Source organism: Tenrec ecaudatus, chromosome 16, assembly GCF_050624435.1.
Source record: "Tenrec ecaudatus isolate mTenEca1 chromosome 16, mTenEca1.hap1, whole genome shotgun sequence".
NCBI classification, from domain to species: Eukaryota; Metazoa; Chordata; class Mammalia; order Afrosoricida; family Tenrecidae; genus Tenrec; species Tenrec ecaudatus.
Window position 1 is genome coordinate 58,619,223 of NC_134545.1, and position 18,360 is coordinate 58,637,582.

At 38.5% G+C, this 18,360-nt stretch overlaps 1 protein-coding gene across 11 annotated transcripts in view; it reads left to right on the top strand.

The window, feature by feature from the left end:
* JMJD1C (jumonji domain containing 1C) overlaps nucleotides 1-18,360 on the top strand; it is a 253,133-nt gene that overhangs the window by 133,857 nt on the left and 100,916 nt on the right. The gene's annotated exons all lie outside the window — the stretch shown is intronic.

Below are 18,360 nucleotides of genomic sequence, written 5' to 3' on the forward strand. Positions count from 1 at the left end.
GAAGTGCTGTTAAGAACTCTCAACAAAATAGGAATAGGAAAGGTCAGAAATCATTTGGTTTGGGGGATTGGTTCTAAAAGTACAGTAGTGCAAGTGATTAAATTCTGTGAGCCTGCTGGAGAAAATGCTTGGCTCGAGAAGAGGGTGCATAGTGGCTCATAGGGAGAGATTAAGAATGATAGGTGGTTTACATCATCATGTTAATAAAAGAGGACTAGGGGTGAAGCAGGCTTATTGGCAGGACATTAGTATTTACAATCTTGTTTAAATAGATCCTAGTTAACATTTATAAAAAAATATTTTAAACAAACCAGTGGGAATTGAGCCCTGGTGTCAAATGTGAGTAAAACATTCGACGTTTAACCATAAGGTTAACAGTGTAAACACTCCAGTCACTCATTCCTCAGGAGAAAAATGAGGTTGCCTATTCTTGTAAAGACGACGCCTGTAGGTTTTTGAGTCAGAATCAGCTCGATGGTGTTTGGTTTGATTTTGGGGGTGGTTGATGGGAGTAGAATTAAATATGTAGAACAGGAAATTGTTTTGCCTGCACATACAAAAGGAATTCAAAAAGTTCATGGAAAAATTCCATTCTCTTTCCATACAATTTTTCCAGGATTTTTTTTTTTTGGGCCTTCTACATCACTCTGCACCTCGAGTCCCCCAGGCAGAATTATTTTTTAAATAAAAGTATTATAGCTTTATTATAGGAAAAAAAGCTAACAAAAGTACCATAAAAAGTGATAATTCCAGTGAGAATTTTTTTCTTATGGGGTACCTACTATTGGGAAATGTTTTAAAACAAATGAAAAGATTTTTTTCTTTCTCAAAAATTACCTTAAAATGAAAAACAAATGATATTACATTTTTTATCTTGCCAATATTCATCATAAGTCATCATTTCTATAGCAGTTCTTATTTATTCAATTTTGTGTTTTCATTGCAAAATGAATTTGAACTTTGAATATAAGCTGTTTCCCAACAGCCTGATTGCAAGCATTTTGCAACCATATGTATGTTAATCTCTTTCAACAAATAAACATATAGGGGAAATCAGCTCAGAGGTGGGAAAATTCTGTTAGGCCCCCTCCTCTTGTTTGTATCTTGCCTGTGTAGATTCTTTTCTTACATTATAAATCTCAGAAACTTTTTCTCAGTAAAATGGTATCACATGGTTTTGAGAGTTCCCTAGAAGTCTAATTTTCATGCCTTTTAGACCTTAGGATATTTTCTCAGTGTTGGCTCAGTTTTCTTCTAAAGAAACTGTTTAGGAGAAATATTTTTTCCTAAAAAACATTTGTGTGATTAATGCTATATTTTCAAAGGATTATCTCTATTTGAAATAGATCTTATACATGTATGATTAAATGTGTCATCAAGCATTAACTTTTTAAAAGATATTTATTTCTTTGGTTTAATATGTTTATTACAATGCCTTTTAAGTGTTTCAGTAAATAAATAGGTCATTTTACAGTCTTTGCTCCATAACCAGTTTTCAGGGAATTCTGGTGGAACAGTGGCGAAAGTGCTCAACTGCTAACTGAAAGATCAGTAGTTTGAATCCACCAATCACTTCTCACGAGAAAGATGTAGTAGTCTACTTCCATACACATTACAGGTTCAGAAAACATATTGGGGCCATTCTACTCTGCCTTATAGAGTCTCTGTGAGTAGGAATCAACTAGATCAGTGGTTCTCAAACTTCCTCATGCTGTGACCCTTTAACACAATTCAAGTTGTGGTGCCACCAACCATAAAATTATTTTCGTTGCTACTTCATAACTGTAATTTTGCTACTGTTATGAACCGGGCGACCCTGGGAAAGGGTTGTTCCACCCTCAGAAGGGTTGCAACCCATAGGTTGAGAACCACTAAACTAGATAGTAAAGATCTGTTTTTTTTTTTTTTCTTTAATTCTGCTTTCAATAACAAATACTAATTCTAAAATGTTCTAGTTATAGATTATTTGTGTTTTTATATTTGTGGGTGTATATTCATGTAAAATTTTACTGTGGGACCATTTTAATGTAAAAGAAAATGTAAATACCATTCTGCAGAAAACTTTAAAATATTTTAAAAATTCAACTTAAGGAACTTTAACTGCAAGGCAGCTTATTTTAGAATAAAGAATTTATGTAGTCTCCTGGAGGTTTATTGCAATAGGATCTAATCTATAAATACATACATTTAAACTGCTACTAAATATGCAAATATGTATCAATGAAATAACTCTTGTGGTCACCATACATGAAAAGCAAGTCACTGTCCATTAAGCCTTAACTTGTAAAGCAAATCACTGCTACCACTGCTAGAAGGAAAAAGAAATACTTCACCAGTTTTTAGTATCCATCAGTCATTTTTACTGTGCTAACATTTCCATCCATGAATATATATCTTTGATTTTTTGTTCATGTCAAATGATTAGCATTTAAAAATTATCCTATAAGAATATATAGTTGAAAGGTAAATTACTAGTTTTCTAAAAAAATTTTGTTTTTCACAAAACTTTTAAATGGCTAAAACATGATAAAATTCTTTTCACATGAATACAAAAATAATCTAAGGAAAAGTACAATGATTGCTTTCTCCAACAGTTTAATTGGCACATAATTTACATATCATAAAATGGAATAGTTCAATCATTTGATAATATCAAGGGGAATTTTACAATCAACACACCAGTCTTAGAGCGCGCACACACACACACACACACACACACACACACCCTGCACAGATAAATCCCCTCTAAAATGAGTTGTGCAATCATGGTCAGTTCTATTGCACCCTCTATTGTGTCCCCCAGCCTTCATTATTTACTTCTGAAATCCCCTTTCCTGCTCTATCCCTCACCCCCACCCCTTAATTCCCTATCACACCTATACCAGTTTATATCATTATACATCCATGCTTCCTGTGCTTCACAGCTGGAAAATCCAACAGAAAACAACAAAAAACAGCACTAGAGTGGTACGGTTAAGATCATTAGGATAAAGACAAAAATACAAATAAAGCTTGAGAGGGAGAAGACCCCCATCAACATTCAAAAAGCCAGTGAAGAAATGTCGAGGAACATCTAAGAGATGCTTGCACCCAGAACAAATTCAGGTTTTGGCTATAGAGAGATCAACTGGCCAACTATCGAGTTCCATCCAGCATAATCAAGATTACAGTGGTCTCTGCCTGATGGTAAGGTTGTTCAGAACTCTTGCCTTTGGCTGTAGCAGATCTGCCAGCAGCTCAGTCTGACTAGATACTCTGCAGATGGATTTTGAGCTTCCATTGTCCACCATAGTCTTCTACAAATTGTGTTTTCATAATTTTAGCTCTGATAGGAAAAGTACAATGATTTAAACTTAACGGATTCTGAGTTTTGTTTTGTTTTTTAAACAATTTATTAGGGGCTCATACAACTCTTATCACAATTCATACATATACATCCATCAATTGTATAAAGCACATCCATACATTCCCTGCCCCAATCATTCTCAAAGCATTTGCTCTCCACTTAAGCCCTTTGCATCAAGTCCTCTTTTTTTTCCCCCTCCCTCAGGTGCCCTTGGTAATTTATACATCGTTATTTTGTCATATCTTGCCCTATCCGGATTCTCCCTTTCCCCCCTTCTCTGCCGTCCCTCTTCCAGGGAGGAGGTCACATGTGGATCCTTGTAATCAGTTCCCCCTTTCCAACCCACTCACCCTCCACTCTCCCAGCATCGCCCCTCACACCCTTGATCCTGAAGGTATCATCCACCCTGGATTTCCTGTGCCTCCAGCCCTCATGTATACCAGCCCTGCAAGGTATAATTCGGATCATGGTAGTTGGGGGTAGGAAGCATCCAGGATCTGGGGGAAAGCTGTGTTCTTCATCAGTACTACCTCGTACCCTAATTAACCCATCTCCTTTCCTAAACCCCTCTATGAATGGATCTCCATTGGCCGACACTTGAGCCTTGGGTCTCCACTCTGCACTTCCCCCTTCATTCAATATATATATACACACACACACACATACATACACACACATATATATATATATGCACACACCCAAAATGGTAAGAGAGGGGGGAGTGGCAGGCCTGGTGGGAAATGATCAAGGGTAAGGTTGCTTAGAGAAGAGGGATACTCTAGCCTAGGTGGCGACGAAGCATGGTAGTAGGGCAGGAGGAAAGTCAAGGGAGATGGAGGAAAGAGCTAGGAGTCAAAGGGCATTTATGGAGGTCTAGACAAAGACATGTACATGCAAATATGTATAGGAGGATGGGGAAATAGATCTATGTGTCTATATTTATAGGTTAAGTATTAAGGTGGCGGAAGGACCTTGGGCCTCTACTCAAACACTCCCTCAATGCATGAATACTTTCTTTTATTAAAGTGGAACTCTATGATGCTCACTCTCCCGACACAACTGCTGGAGCCAAAGTGGGTGAACAAGTAAATGTGAAGAAAGCTGATGGTGCCCGGCTATCAAAAGAGATAGTGACTGGGGTCTTGGGGGCTTGAGGATAAACAAGCGGCCATCTAGCTCAGAAGCAACAAAGTCCACATGGAAGAACACACCAACCTGTGTGATCGAGTGGTCCCGAAGGGATCAGTTACCAGGCATCAAAGAACAAAAAATCATATCATTGGCTGCACACATCCATGATAGGTTCGCTGAAGACAAATGGGTGCATAAGCAAATGTGAAGAAAGCTGATGGTGCCAGGCTATCAAAAGAGATAGTGTCTGGGGTCTTAAAGGCTTGAAGGTGAACAAGTGGCCATCTAGCTCAGAAGCAAAAAAGCCCACATGGAAGAAGCACACCGGCCAGTGCGATCACGAGGTGCCAAAGGGACCAGGTATAAGGCATCGTGCAAAAAAAAAAAAAAAGATTCTGAGTTTTTTTATAGCTGGATTGAAGTTTGCTATTGCCCCATAGGAAATTTCCTGATGAAACATTACCTTCCTTGTGCACTACCTGTAAATTATTCTAGAGGCCATGAAACAAAAGGCCCACAGACCATATTAAAAGGTAACAGTAAGAAAAAAAAGCAGTCCAAAATTATGAAATCAGCTTAAAATATATATCGAGAAAGATGTAGGATAGATTAATGCACCCAGGATATGGTACAGTTAAAATGATGAAAGAGCTCAGTCTTGAGTTCTTATGTCCTGTCTCTGCCACACACCTTCCTTGCTGATGGAATAGTTGAATGTGAGCATTGGAACTCTGCAAAGGAAGGGGCTTGGAAAGAGCACCTACTTAATCTTGAAGTTGTTAAATAACCCTGGCCACAGGTATAAATCACCAAAGACTTACTAAACAACTATGTCTTTCATCTTTGCTTCTTAGGCAGAGGACATTGGGTGCCTAATAACTAGTGAATATACATTTTAAGAATGATAAAGCTGTCAATCTACAGGTTACATGATCTGAGTTTTATGGATTATCCCTTACTTGTTTCTAACTATTCACTCTCCATTTTCTTTTACTTTGTGTTTAATGTGTTGGTGTCCGTGAAGCAGCACAGGTTGCTTGTTACTGATACTTGATACCTAAGTTTTGTCTACCCCATTTGTTTTTCTTGTTCTCTAAGCCTGAAATGAATATTATTCTAAAAACAACAAACACCTTTACAGTTATTTATTATACCATATGTCTCCTATCCACAAAGAAAAGCTTTGTCTAACAGTTGTTTTAGCAGTCCTGGTGGCATAGTGGGTTACACATTGGGCTACTAACTGCAAGGTCAGCATTCAAAACCACCATCTGCTTCCCAGGAGAATGATAAGGTTTTCAATCTGTAAAGAGTTACAGTCTTTGGAAACCCACAGGGGCAGTTCTACTCTGTCCTACAGGGTTACTGTGAATGGACATCAACTCCATAGCTGAATTTGAGTTTTAAACAATGATTGTAGCCTTTGATATTTTCTTTGTAACAACATAGAAAATTCTTGCTGTTCTTAAATAAGATTTCAAATTTAAAACAAATACCTTTCAAACTAAAGCTTTGACAGTTTTGAAATTATTTCTTCAACCCTTTCATTATCTCTGCATGAATTCTTTAATTAATGCCCTGTAAGGTAGCTTTGGTGGCATAGTGAGTTACATGTTGGGCTGCTAACCAAAAGATTAGCAGTTCAAGCCCATCATCAACTGTGTGGGAGAAAGATGAGACTTTCTGCTTTCTTAAACATTTATAGTCTTGGACACCGTAGGGAGCAGTTCTACTCTGTCCTATATGTGACTGTGAGTGAGAATCCACTTTAGCAGTGGGTTTTGTTTAAGGCAGTCCATCCCGTTCCTTTCACCAAACTCACTGCCTTTGAGTTTATTCTGACCCTTAATAACCTTATAATACTGTGTAAAGCTCCTCCTTAGGGTCTCTGAAACTTTAAATATTTATGTCACATCAACATGGCAAGAGTTCCCATCCTCAAAGGACTCAACTCATGTTCCTTTGAAGTGTTCTTTGAGGTTAGGGAAGGAGAAGACCTCTGAAAGGACAAAATCAGGTGATTGAAGTAAACTTTCCCGACCAAATTTTCATGAAGCAGCTATCCTCAAAAAATAAGTAAGTGCATGGTTGTGATGTCGGAAAAAAAAAAAAACTTTGGCAAAACTTTCATAGCCTTTTCTTCAACTGTGTTGTTTTTCATTATCATAAAGTGTCTTTCTCATAAGCCTCTATGAATCCATGATATAATCCTGTGTTATTGCTATAGCCTTCTGAATTTTCTTCTCTGCCTTTTTAAAAAACATTGTATTGTTTATTTCATGTCAATTCTTCATTAATTATCATTTATTTCTTTTCCCTCCTCCCTCACTTTTCCTCTCTCCTTGTCCCACTTTCTCTTTAACTATTTTTTTGAAATCATTTTATTGGGGGCTCTTAACAGCTCTTATCACAATCCATACTTACATCCATTATGTCAGGCACATTTGTACATATGTTGCCATCATCATTTTCAAAACATTTTCTACTTGAGCCCTTGATATCAGCTCCTCATTTTCCCCTCTCCCAGACCCTCTTTCCCTCATGAACTCTTGATAATTCATCACTTTTTTCTCCATCTCTTACACCGACAGCTGTCTCCCTTTACCCACTTTTCTGTTGTCCATCCACTTAGGAAGGGGTTATATGTAGATCACTGTGATCATTTTCCCCCTTCTCCCCCTCACTCTTCCCTTGACTCTCCTGGTATCTCTGTTCTCATTATTGGTCCAGAGGGATTTATTTATCCTGGTATCCCTGTGTTGAGAACTCTTATCTGTACCAGTGTACATGCTTTAGTTTAGCCACATTTGTAAGGTAGCATTGGGGTCACGATGGTGGGGGATGGGGAGCATCAAGAACTAGAGGAAAGTTGTATGTTTCATCGGTGCCTAAAATGTAGCTGGCTCAACAGATCCCTTCAGAAGCCACTGTTGCAATCTGACCATTATTTTGAAGACACTTTAATGGGTTTAAAGACAGTGTATTTCTAAAACAGCTTGTCTGCAGCCATCTACTGGTTATGGAGACATGTTTAAACATGTTTTTTTAGTACACTCATGCATATATGAATTGGAATCCTAATAAAATCTCTGTGCACAATATCAAAATGCTTACCTCCTCTAATCCTAGCTTGACTATAGAAAAGTGGCATATAAAATTGGGTCAAATTTAAAAGAGCCTTTATGTGGTTCAAACAGCTCAATAATATTGGGCAGCTTTCCAGTGGTAAATCATCAGTAAGTTAATTAAAGATTTCCTGAAAAAGTAGGAGGATGAGAAAGCAAAGTGACAATGAACTCTCTCTCAAGAGAATGTCCAAACTCTAGGCTTAGCACTCTGCTCTGAGATAGTATACTACTCAAGGCCAAGTATTCTTAAACAGTGTTCATGGTGTCCAGAAGCATTGGTTTCAAAACTAAACATCTGAATTAACACAGAAAGTTGGTTTCAAAATTAAAATAGCCCATCCTAAGATTTTGAATCAATACATTTAGTTTGTAAGGCTCAGTTATCTATACTGTAGAATGTTCTCCAGATGATCTTGAAACCCTTTAAATTGTGACATACAATAAGCATGTGCCACTCATAAAGGTCAGCAAACAAACTATAGACTTTGTTGTTTGGTTTTGCTCTTTGTTGGTTTTGTGATTATTATTGTTTCTGCATGTCTAGCTAGATAAAATAGGCAGGATAAACAATCCAATGATTCCGCAATGGTTCCGGCGGGACATGGAAGAGGGGGAGGTGGGCTAAAGGTAGGATGGGGCTGTCAACAAACCCAGGGACAAGGAAACAACAAGTAATCTAAATGCGATCGTGAGGAGGGCATAGGATGTCTGTGGGCCTTGATCAAGGGCAATTAATCAAGAAGAATTATTGAAACCCAAATAACATGCAACTTTATTCTAGTTCTGTAATGCTTTCCCCCCACCCCACACTATCATAACCCCAATTCTACCTTACAAATCTGGCTAGACAGCATGTGCACTGGTACATGATAAGAGTCCGCAACACAGGGAATCCAGGACAGATAAACCCCTCAGCACCAATAATGAGAGTAGAGAGTAGCAATACCAGAAGGCTAAGGGGAGGTTTGGGGTAGAAAGGGGTAACTGATCACAATGATCTTCATATAACCCCCTGTCCGGGACAGACAACAGAAAAATGGGTGAAGGGAGACAGTGGTTGGTATAAGGCATGAAAAAAATAATTTATGGATTATCAAGGGTTCATGAGGGAGGGAGGGCGGGTGGGGGAGTGGGGAAATGAGTTGATACTAAGGGCTCAAGTAGAAAAATAATGTTTTGAAGATGATGATGGAAACATGTGCAAATGTTCTTGACACAATTGATGGATGTATGGATTGTGATAAGAGCTGTGCGAGCTCCTAATAAAATAAGTGTATCTATTTCTGGAAAGGGGGAACCGATGACAAGGATCTACGTATGACTTCCTCCCTGGAGGACGGACAACAGAAAAGGGGGTGAAGGGAGACACCGGATAGGGCAAGATATGACAAAATAATAATTTATAAATTAACATGAGGGAGGGGGTGCGGGGAGGGAGGGGAAAAAAGAATACTTGATGCAAAGGGCTTAAGTGGAGAGCAAATGCTTTGAAAATGATTAGGGCAAAGAATGTACAGATGTGCTTTATACAATTGATGTATGTATATGTATGGATTGTGATAAGAGTTGTATGAGCCCCTAGTAAAATGTAAAAAAAAAAAAAGAGAGAGAGAGAGAGAGCTGTGTGAGCTCCCAATAAAATAAGTGTATATATTTCTGATGAATAAATTTTTATCAGATTATCAATTCACTGCTGTCATGTTGATTCCAACTCATAGTGACTGTACAGGCCAAAGTAGAACTGTTACAAAGGGTTGCTCTGAGGCTGTATATCTTTATGGATGCAGACTGCCTAATTTCTCTTCCTAGGAGTGATTGATGTAGTCTTAGCAGCTACCTCTGGCTAGCAGCGTAAACTTAACCCATTGGGTCACCAGGGCCTCATTCACATTTTGTAAAGGGTCATTAAATCTAAAAATGTTAAGACTACTTGTTACTAGGCTATTTGTTTTCAAACTTTACAATACGTCAGTTACTCAATGAAATGCCAAAACAGATGGCTATGCCTAACACAGAATCTCCTATTCAGTTGTTTGAACCTGGTTATTTCAGTAAATGTCTTGATAATGCTGATGCTATTAGATGTGGAGAGATTTGGGGGAACCCTCTAGCATTTAGCTGCCCTCCCTCTACAGTTAGCATCAAACCCTAGAAACAAAGTATACTTTTCAGTATTCATCAACAATTAATGATAATAATCATAGTGAAATATAATTAAGCACTTACCAAAGTTAAATAATGGTAAGGAAAACTGTTAGTACACAGCTATTTAAGTTGACCCTTTAGCATGTTTTCTTTGTACCGCAATAGAGAAATGCTTTAAATGATTTATTTAAATAATTAAAATCTAAGTTATGTAACTTTTAAAGTTTTCCAATGATCTTTGAAGCCAAAAGTATAAAACACAAAGTTTGTTGGTATTGTTGTTGTTTTTAACAACACAAAGTTTTAAAATGAAGTATAGTTTAGTCTTAATGTAACAAGCAGGAAAGATGTTCTTGAGAATTCTTGAATGAAGAAGGCTGTTCTATTAAAAAAAACAAAACAAATTAAACACTCATTCACAGAGGCAAAACTATTTATATGCAGAATTAAGACACATCACAAAAAGCAAAGTAAACATGAAAATAGCAAATATATGGCTGTCTCAAGTTGTCAATTATTGGGCAATCTCAAAGCAATAGAAATTTCAAACAAAGTCCAAACGTCACCACCTTGGGATAGAAGTCCTCAGGTTATCGCCACACTAGGGCAACATTCTAGGTTTAAGTCCAAAGGAGTATTTCAGTTCCTTTAATTTGTAACAAGTGCATTTAAGGTCAAGTCCAATTTATTTAGCGGGAGATCCAAACTGGATGCTTCTGATGGGACCTACAAATAATGTTATAAACTTTGAAAAGACAAAATATAAGGTCCAAGAACACAAATGGCAGAAAGTAAATTTGGTTAAAAAAAAAAAAGCATGATCAGCAACATTATATGGGGATTGGCTTTTAAAAATTAGGGTTGAAATCTAAGAATTGTAAGGGCTTTTTTTCTCCAATGGTAGGTTGACATTTCATAGTTTACTTACAAATAAAAATGAAATAACCTTCTTATAAAGAGAAGTGTACCCACCCCCTTCATTAATTTCCAAAGAAATTCACTGAACACCAAATGTGATTATGAGGTGATAAAAATGCTACACAATTAAACCAAGCCTACCATAAAAACAAAGTATGTTGTTGCTGTTATTAAGTGTTGTTGAGGTCCAACACATAGGGATCCTATGCACAAGAGAAACGCTTTTTGCTTTTTTTAGTTTTATTGAAATATACTTCACATATTACACAATTTTATCATTCAGTTCTATTATGCTGTTAAATATACTTTATTATTTGATCTCTCTCGACTCAAATCTCTTGTTCTGTGCCATCCTCACAATTGTTATGTTTGGGCCCACTGTTACAGCTGTTGTGTCAATCCATCTCCTTGAGAATCTTCCTCTTTTTCACTGACCCTATACTTTACCAAGCACGATGTCTTTCCTTTCCAGAAACTGGTATCTCCTGAGAACATGTCCAAAACATGTGAGAAAAACTTTGGCTACCCTCGTTTCTAAATAGTATTCTGTTAGTATGTTGTCCGAAACAGATGTTTGTTCTTAAGACAGTTGATGGTACTTTTCTTTTTATTTTTTTATGGTACTTTTCAATATTCTTTGCAACACCATGATTCAAAACACAATAATTCTTCTTCTTCGGTCTTTCTTAGTCACATGCATGCATATGAGGTGATTGAAAATACCCTGGGGCTTGGGACAGGTACACCTTAGTCCTCAAAGTGACTGTGTAATCAAATATTTATTAATAACAGTCCATGATTAGAGAGGGAATTGTATTAGAGATTAAATTCGGAGTACTTTGTTTTGTAGAGAGCCAGGAGATGACAGTGATAGCCCAAAATCCATTTGCAGAGTCCATGGTAGATTAAGTTTCGATTGAATTCCTTCTGTTCATTAACCAAAGATGTAGATATTCTTGCCCTCAGGCAGAATACATTAGAAGGTGGATTATCTACATCCTTTTCCAACCAGCCCAGGGAGGGGCAGTCTCTTAGAGGCTTGCCTGGATGTGTCCTTGATAGACAGTACTGGGAATTGCATAGTCATGAGTTACACCCTATCAATGGGGCCCTGAACATTGTCAGAATATTACTTCCCCATTTTCCCACATCCTTCTTTCCATTCCATGCCCCTAAGCAGTTATGAGTCCATCTAGTTACTGTCTGTACGTATTATCTTGCTACCTATCCTGGATTTCATATACAGAAAATCCTACAAAACACAAACCCGAAGAAAATAGACACAAGTAAACCAACAACAGTAACTGGACAAAACATAGTAAAACCTCAGTTGGAAAAGAAAGCAGAGCAACTTGGTCAGCCATACCCTTGATGGTGTGTGGGTTCATTTCCCACCACGCTTTTCTCTTTCCCATCGTTCTTTTCTCTTTGACGCATCTACTATATAAAATTTTGTTTTCTCCTCAGACTGAAAACAGAAAATATTAGAAACTGAAACAGTTTTCAAATGAGTCAAGAGAGGTATTAAATTTTAACTTCAAAATGATTGAATGATTAAACTATATTATATGTAAACTACATGTCAATAAAACTATCAAAAGAGCAAAAAAACACTTCTTGAGTAGGTACATTGTTGTTGTTTTTGTTTGTTTGTTTTTGGTACATTGTTATTGTATGGGAAAGAATCATCTATGCAATTTTCCGGGACATTTTCTTATAATTTCAAATTTTCCATTTTCTCTAAAATGTCATCCTAATAATAGCTTCCTTGAATTTAATTAATTGTCCCAGCATCTCCTCAGAAGCCTTGGTTTTGATTGGCTCTTTTTCCCCTCAAGGGCACCCTAATGAGATTAAGACATTACATTACTGAGAGAATATATACTTGTCTATATAGTGATAAGTGAGCTGGTACCCCAAACAAAGCCCAGATTTTTATTTTTTAACCTCTAAAGCTATGTTTAAAAGTTTGGTTTTTTTTACAAAACAACTTTATCCCCTTTGATGTACTCTCCATTATACTTAATACATTAGTCAAATCTACAATTCTATTTTTGGGAAACATTTTCAAACTCATCTGTTTGGATGGCTAACAGCACCTCCCTTGTTGGTTTATTTGTTTTCTTTCTTTACCTCTTATATATATGTCATCAAATCACTGTCCTTTCATGTCCCTCTTCTTTCCAGGAAACAAAAAGAAGTCCCAGAGAGAGAGCTTAGTTAAGTAAGGTGCTTGGGGCAAGAGAAGCAAGCTGTTTTTTTGCCAAAAACTGGCACACTGAGATGGCTGCATGAGCAAGTGCATTGTGGTGGTGGCAAAACCAGTCCATCTGCCACAAATCAGGTCTTTTATGTTATATGCTATTATTCAATCTTTTCAGAACCTCTAAATAGAAAGCTTGATTAACAATCTGACCTGGTGGAATAAACTCCAAATGCACTGACTCAACATTTTTTGTCTGTTTGGGAAGTTGGCAGAATTCCAGAATGAGGTTTGTTATCAACTGACATTTCACCTTTTTTGAAACGAGAAAACCACTCGTACATTGGAGTTTCCCCCATAGATCTATCCTTGTAAGCTGTGTTCAATAACACAATAGTTTCTGTGGCATTTTTCCCGAGCAGGAAACAAAATTTCACAGCCACATACTGTTCTCTTAAATTGGCCATCACAAAAATCTAGGTTTGAGCGAAACTACTCTTACAAAAAAATTCACCTTGACCAGAGAGAACCTTCCCAGGCAACGCCAACAGAGTACACTAACTCAGAGTGATTTGCTAAACAGCTGCCTAGTTGGAAAAACTTGTACTTCAAAAGCTTTGCAACAGCAGAGCTTTTTTCCTTTGGTAAATGTTTAATGGGGCTACTCCCTCTTATGTGTAAACAAGTGTTTGGAATAATCACATGCAGATATGAACTGGAACCTTAGTGGCAATACTTTTTTACTTATCTGCCTTTATAAAGAGGCTTAAAGTTTGTGGGGTGAAAATCACCTTATCGTTTAATTCCATTTTTCTTGAACTTTTTGAGGCCCCTCATGTGTACGTGTGTGCGCCCAATCCCAGTGAGTCAACGTGGCTTCATAGTGACTGTAGTATGGAGTAGTACTGCCCTCTAGGATTTCCAAACTGTCATCTGTGTAGAGTTCTCTCCTGTGTGTGACTGCTGAGTTTTAGCTGCCTGCCTTTTAGTTTTAACAGCAGAGCACTTAACCACTGTACCACCAGGGCTCTACTCTTTGTTTATTACAGATGCTAGGTCATCTAACTTAAAGTTTTATTTGTTTAATGCCTGTTTATTTTGAGAAATCCACTGGTTGGTTTGGGTATTCAAATCTATAAAAATGTATTTAATCCTTTCAGGGCCAGGAGGAATTTTTTAAATGCTCTTTTACTGTAACTCTTAGTTGTTACTTACAAGGTTCTTGTATTCTTGTGAGGAACACATTTTCCTCTGATAGCCACACAGTGTTGCCTTCTTCTTATCCTGTTTACTTTCCCACATCTGATTTTTTCTTAATCATTTTATTAGGGGCTCTTACAACTCTTGTTACAAACCATACATCAATTGTATCCTACATATTCGTATATATATTCCATCATTCTTTTCTATTGAACCCTTGGGATCAGTTCCTCCTTTTTGATTTTTTTTTTAACTTGTAACTTAGAAACCAGCTAAAAAGGAAGGAAGTCAAATATGTGTATTTCTGGGCAGTAACTGGACTAGTTTCCTCTTACCCTAGCCTGATTTTGCTGCCAGGAAAGGTCTATTAAGCCACCCACTATCACCAGCCAAAATGAAGAAAGAAATATTAACATTAACTCTTCACCTTCCTTTGTTAATCTATTAAGGGGGAAGAATATAAAACAAGGACTTATCCACTTGAAAGACTAAACATACTTTTTAAAAAAATTCATTTTTATTGTGAGCTCTTAAAACTCTTGTTACAATCCATATATAAATTGTATCCGAAATACTGTATATACTCGAATATAAGCTGACCCAAGTATAAACTGAGGTACCTAATTATTACCAGGGAAACCAGAAAAACTGATTGACTCGAGTATAAGCCTTGGGTGGGAAATGCAAGATGTGAATTAACACAGAGAGAGACCAGAGGGGAGAGACGGAGCTCAGCCACAGACACATCCTTACCAGTTCAGCTGCCGGTGTAAGTGAATCACTACGGGTGCTTCTGTGAATTGCAGCCGTCAACGTCATAGGACGACTCTGATTGGTTAGATGTGAATAAACAAACATTCAAAGCCCTGCAGTGTCAGCTGGGCTTTGAATGAACAGCTGAGAAACAGCAATCACCTGAGAGATAATGGGCACTTGTCCCGTTACCTTTGGGGGTGTGGCAGCAAGATGTTACACTTCACTGGGGTACCACTGACCCATGTATAAGCCGAACTCCAGTTTTTCAGCACATTTTTTGTACAAGTTGTACAAATATTGCCACTGTTCTTTTCTATACATTCACTTACATTGAGCCCTTGGGATCAGCTCCTTATGTTTCCTTTCCCTTCCCTCCCCTCACCCTTCATGACCCCATGATAGATTATAGATTGTTATTATTTTCAAATTTCATACCCACTGTGGTCTCCCTTCCCCTCTGGTTTCTGAAGTTTTTCCCCCTAGATGAGGGTGTGTGGTTATGTGCCATTCATTGCGATCAGTAGCCCCTCCCACCCCACCTTTTCCCCCTACCCTTTTGGTATTGCTATTCCCATTCCTGTTCCTGGGTGCCATGTATCATGAGTTTTATCTCTTGCCTATACCTATGTGCATGCTCCTGTTTAGTCCAGTGTGGGAAGTAGCACTTGGATCATGAATGGGGGCGGGGGTTGCACGGATGGGAGAGACCTTAAGGGATCAAAGGTATATTGTATGATCTATAGGCGCTTCTACTGCACCCTGATTGACTCATCCCCTCCCTGCAACCCCTCTGTGGGGGGATGTTCCATTATCCACAGATGGGCTTTGAGTCACTGCTCTAATCCCTCCCATTCCCACCAATGTAATTTTGTTTGTTTGTCTCTTGCTTTGTTGTGAATCTTCTGATGCCCACTGTTCAGTCTCGATGACACCTCATGATCGCACTGGCTGGTATGCTTCTTCCCTGTGGGCTTGTTGCTTCACTTTTGGATGGCTGCTTGTTTAATTTAAAGCCTTTAATACCCGAGATGCTATATCTTTTAGTAGCTGGGCACCATCCTCTGTCTTCGCCACATCTGCTTATGCACCCATTTTATCTTCAGGATTGTGTGAGTGTGGTAGAGCAGGGTGAGCATCACAGAATGCCAATTTGTTAGAAAAAAGTGTTCTTGTATTGAGGGAAGGTATGCGCTGAGGCCCAAGGCCTGTCTGCAGCCTCAGATTATTGCCTTATAAATATATGTATATAGACCAATACCTCTATTTTTCTGGATGAATGTATTTATATGTATTTATATAAGTGTTCACCTCTGTCAATATCCCTATCTATACCTTTGCTTCCTAGAGCTTACCTCTGTTTCCTTTTCCCTCCTCCTGCCTCTTCTTCCACCTCTTAATCCTTTCTCTCAGCTAGATTAGTGTTGCTCTAATATTTACAGGATCTCTACACCCTTCTAGAGGTTGGTTTCAGTTCCCTAGTTGTTCCCCTGTCCATGACTCCATCTCCTCATCACACCCTTCTCCCTGCCTTGTTCTTTCCCCTTCTGGACCAGCAATATCCTAGTCCAGACAATAAGAAAACATATGGTTGAAAAACAGAAAAAAAACCTACATAGATCCAGGTCGGTTTGCTGGTTACCTACCCACTGGTCCTGGGGAATATCTGGGGACGGCCCCTTCTAGCCCGAAATCCATTCTTGGGGCTCCTCAGGGACTCTGTAGATTGGCTTTACTCCAATTGCTGGTCTGTTATGCTCCATTCCTGGTTTGTCCCACTGCAGGGGATTCCGTCCACACTGTCTCCCCGCCAGGTGACCCCATTATTGTCCTCTGTCACCATACGCTCTAGTTGGGGGACAACACTTCTTGAGTAGTTACCAGTTCCATAGTCCTCTATACCTTAGCAGCTTTGTGCCTGGACATTATCCTCCAGGCATGGTGTGCCTACATGGAGTCTAGGCCGACTGTCCCTTTCTCTTTTTCCTTCTTGGTTTGCTCCCGTGTGGGCCTGGTAAGTCGGTTCTTTTCCTCCACCTAAAGGTGTAGTCATTCTCTGGCACATACTTCCAAGGTGGGGATCAGACTGGCTCTGATTGGACAGATAATCTTCTTAAACTGGTACTTTTGTAAAAACGAGGGAAAATGAAATGGAAATGCAATAAAAAAGCTGAAACATCTATGCTTGCCTCCAACTGGATTTTCAATTTTTGTTTGCACTGAAAAGGTACCATATTATTCCCTATAGGAAACTCATATATTTATAGAAAGGTATCAAGGTATAGTTTAAATAGTAAAATAATATTTTCTGCTTTCAACTAGTAACTCTTTGCACTTTTCATTTGCACAAAGAATTTACTATATTTTTTTAATAATGGAGAAGCACCTCATTTCAACTATGCTATTGTGTAAATTTATATATTTTTAAATACTTGGGTTTTTTATGTTCATTATTTGGACTAACTTTTTTATTTATTTATTTTATTTTTATTTTTCTTAAACGTTTTATTAGGGGCTCATACAGCTCTTACCAAAATCCATACATATACATACATTGTATAAAGCACATCTGTACGTTCTTTGCTCTAATCATTTTCAAAGCATTTGCTCTCCACTTAAGCCCTTTGCATCAGGTCCTCATTTTTTCCCCCCTTCCTCCCCGCTCCTCCCTCCCTCATGAGCCCTTGATAATTTATAAATTGTTATTTTGTCATATTTTGCCCTATCTGGAGTCTCCCTTCACCCCCTTCTCTGCCGTCCCGTCTCCCAGGGAGGAGGTCACATGTGGATCCTTGTAATCAGTTCCCCCTTTCCAACCCACTCACCCTCTACTCTCCCAGTATCGCCCCTCACACCCCTGGTCCTGAAGGTATAATCCACCCTGGATTCCTTGTGCCTCCAGCTCCCCTATGCACCAGTGTACAACCTCTGCCCTATCCAGTCCTGCAAGGTAGAATTCGGATCATGGTAGTTGGGGGGAGGAAGCATCCAGGATCTGGGGGAAAGCTGTGTTCTTCATCGGTACTACATCTCACCCTGACTGACCCATCTCCTCCTCTAAACTCCTCTGTGAGGGGATCTCCAGTAACCAACAAATGGGCTTTGGGTCTCCACTCTGCACTTCCCCCTTCATTCACTATGGTGTATGTGTGTGTGTGTGTGTGTGTGTGTGTGTATATATATATATATATATATATATATATATATATATATATATATATATATATATATGTAGCTGATTATGGCTTATACCTGGTTCCTTTGGCACCTCGTGATCGCACAGGCTGGTGTGCTTCTTCCATGTAGGCTTTGTTCCTTCTGAGCTAGATGGCCGCTTGTTTATCTTCAAGCCTTTAAGACCCCAGACACTATCTCTTTCGATAGCCGGGCACCATCAGCTTTTTTCACATTTACTTGTTCACCTGCTTTGGCTTCAGCAGTTGTGTCGGGAGGGTGAACATCGTAGAGTGCCAATTTAATAAAAGAAAGTATTCATGCATTGAGGGAGTGCTTGAGTAGAGGCCATAGGTCCTTCA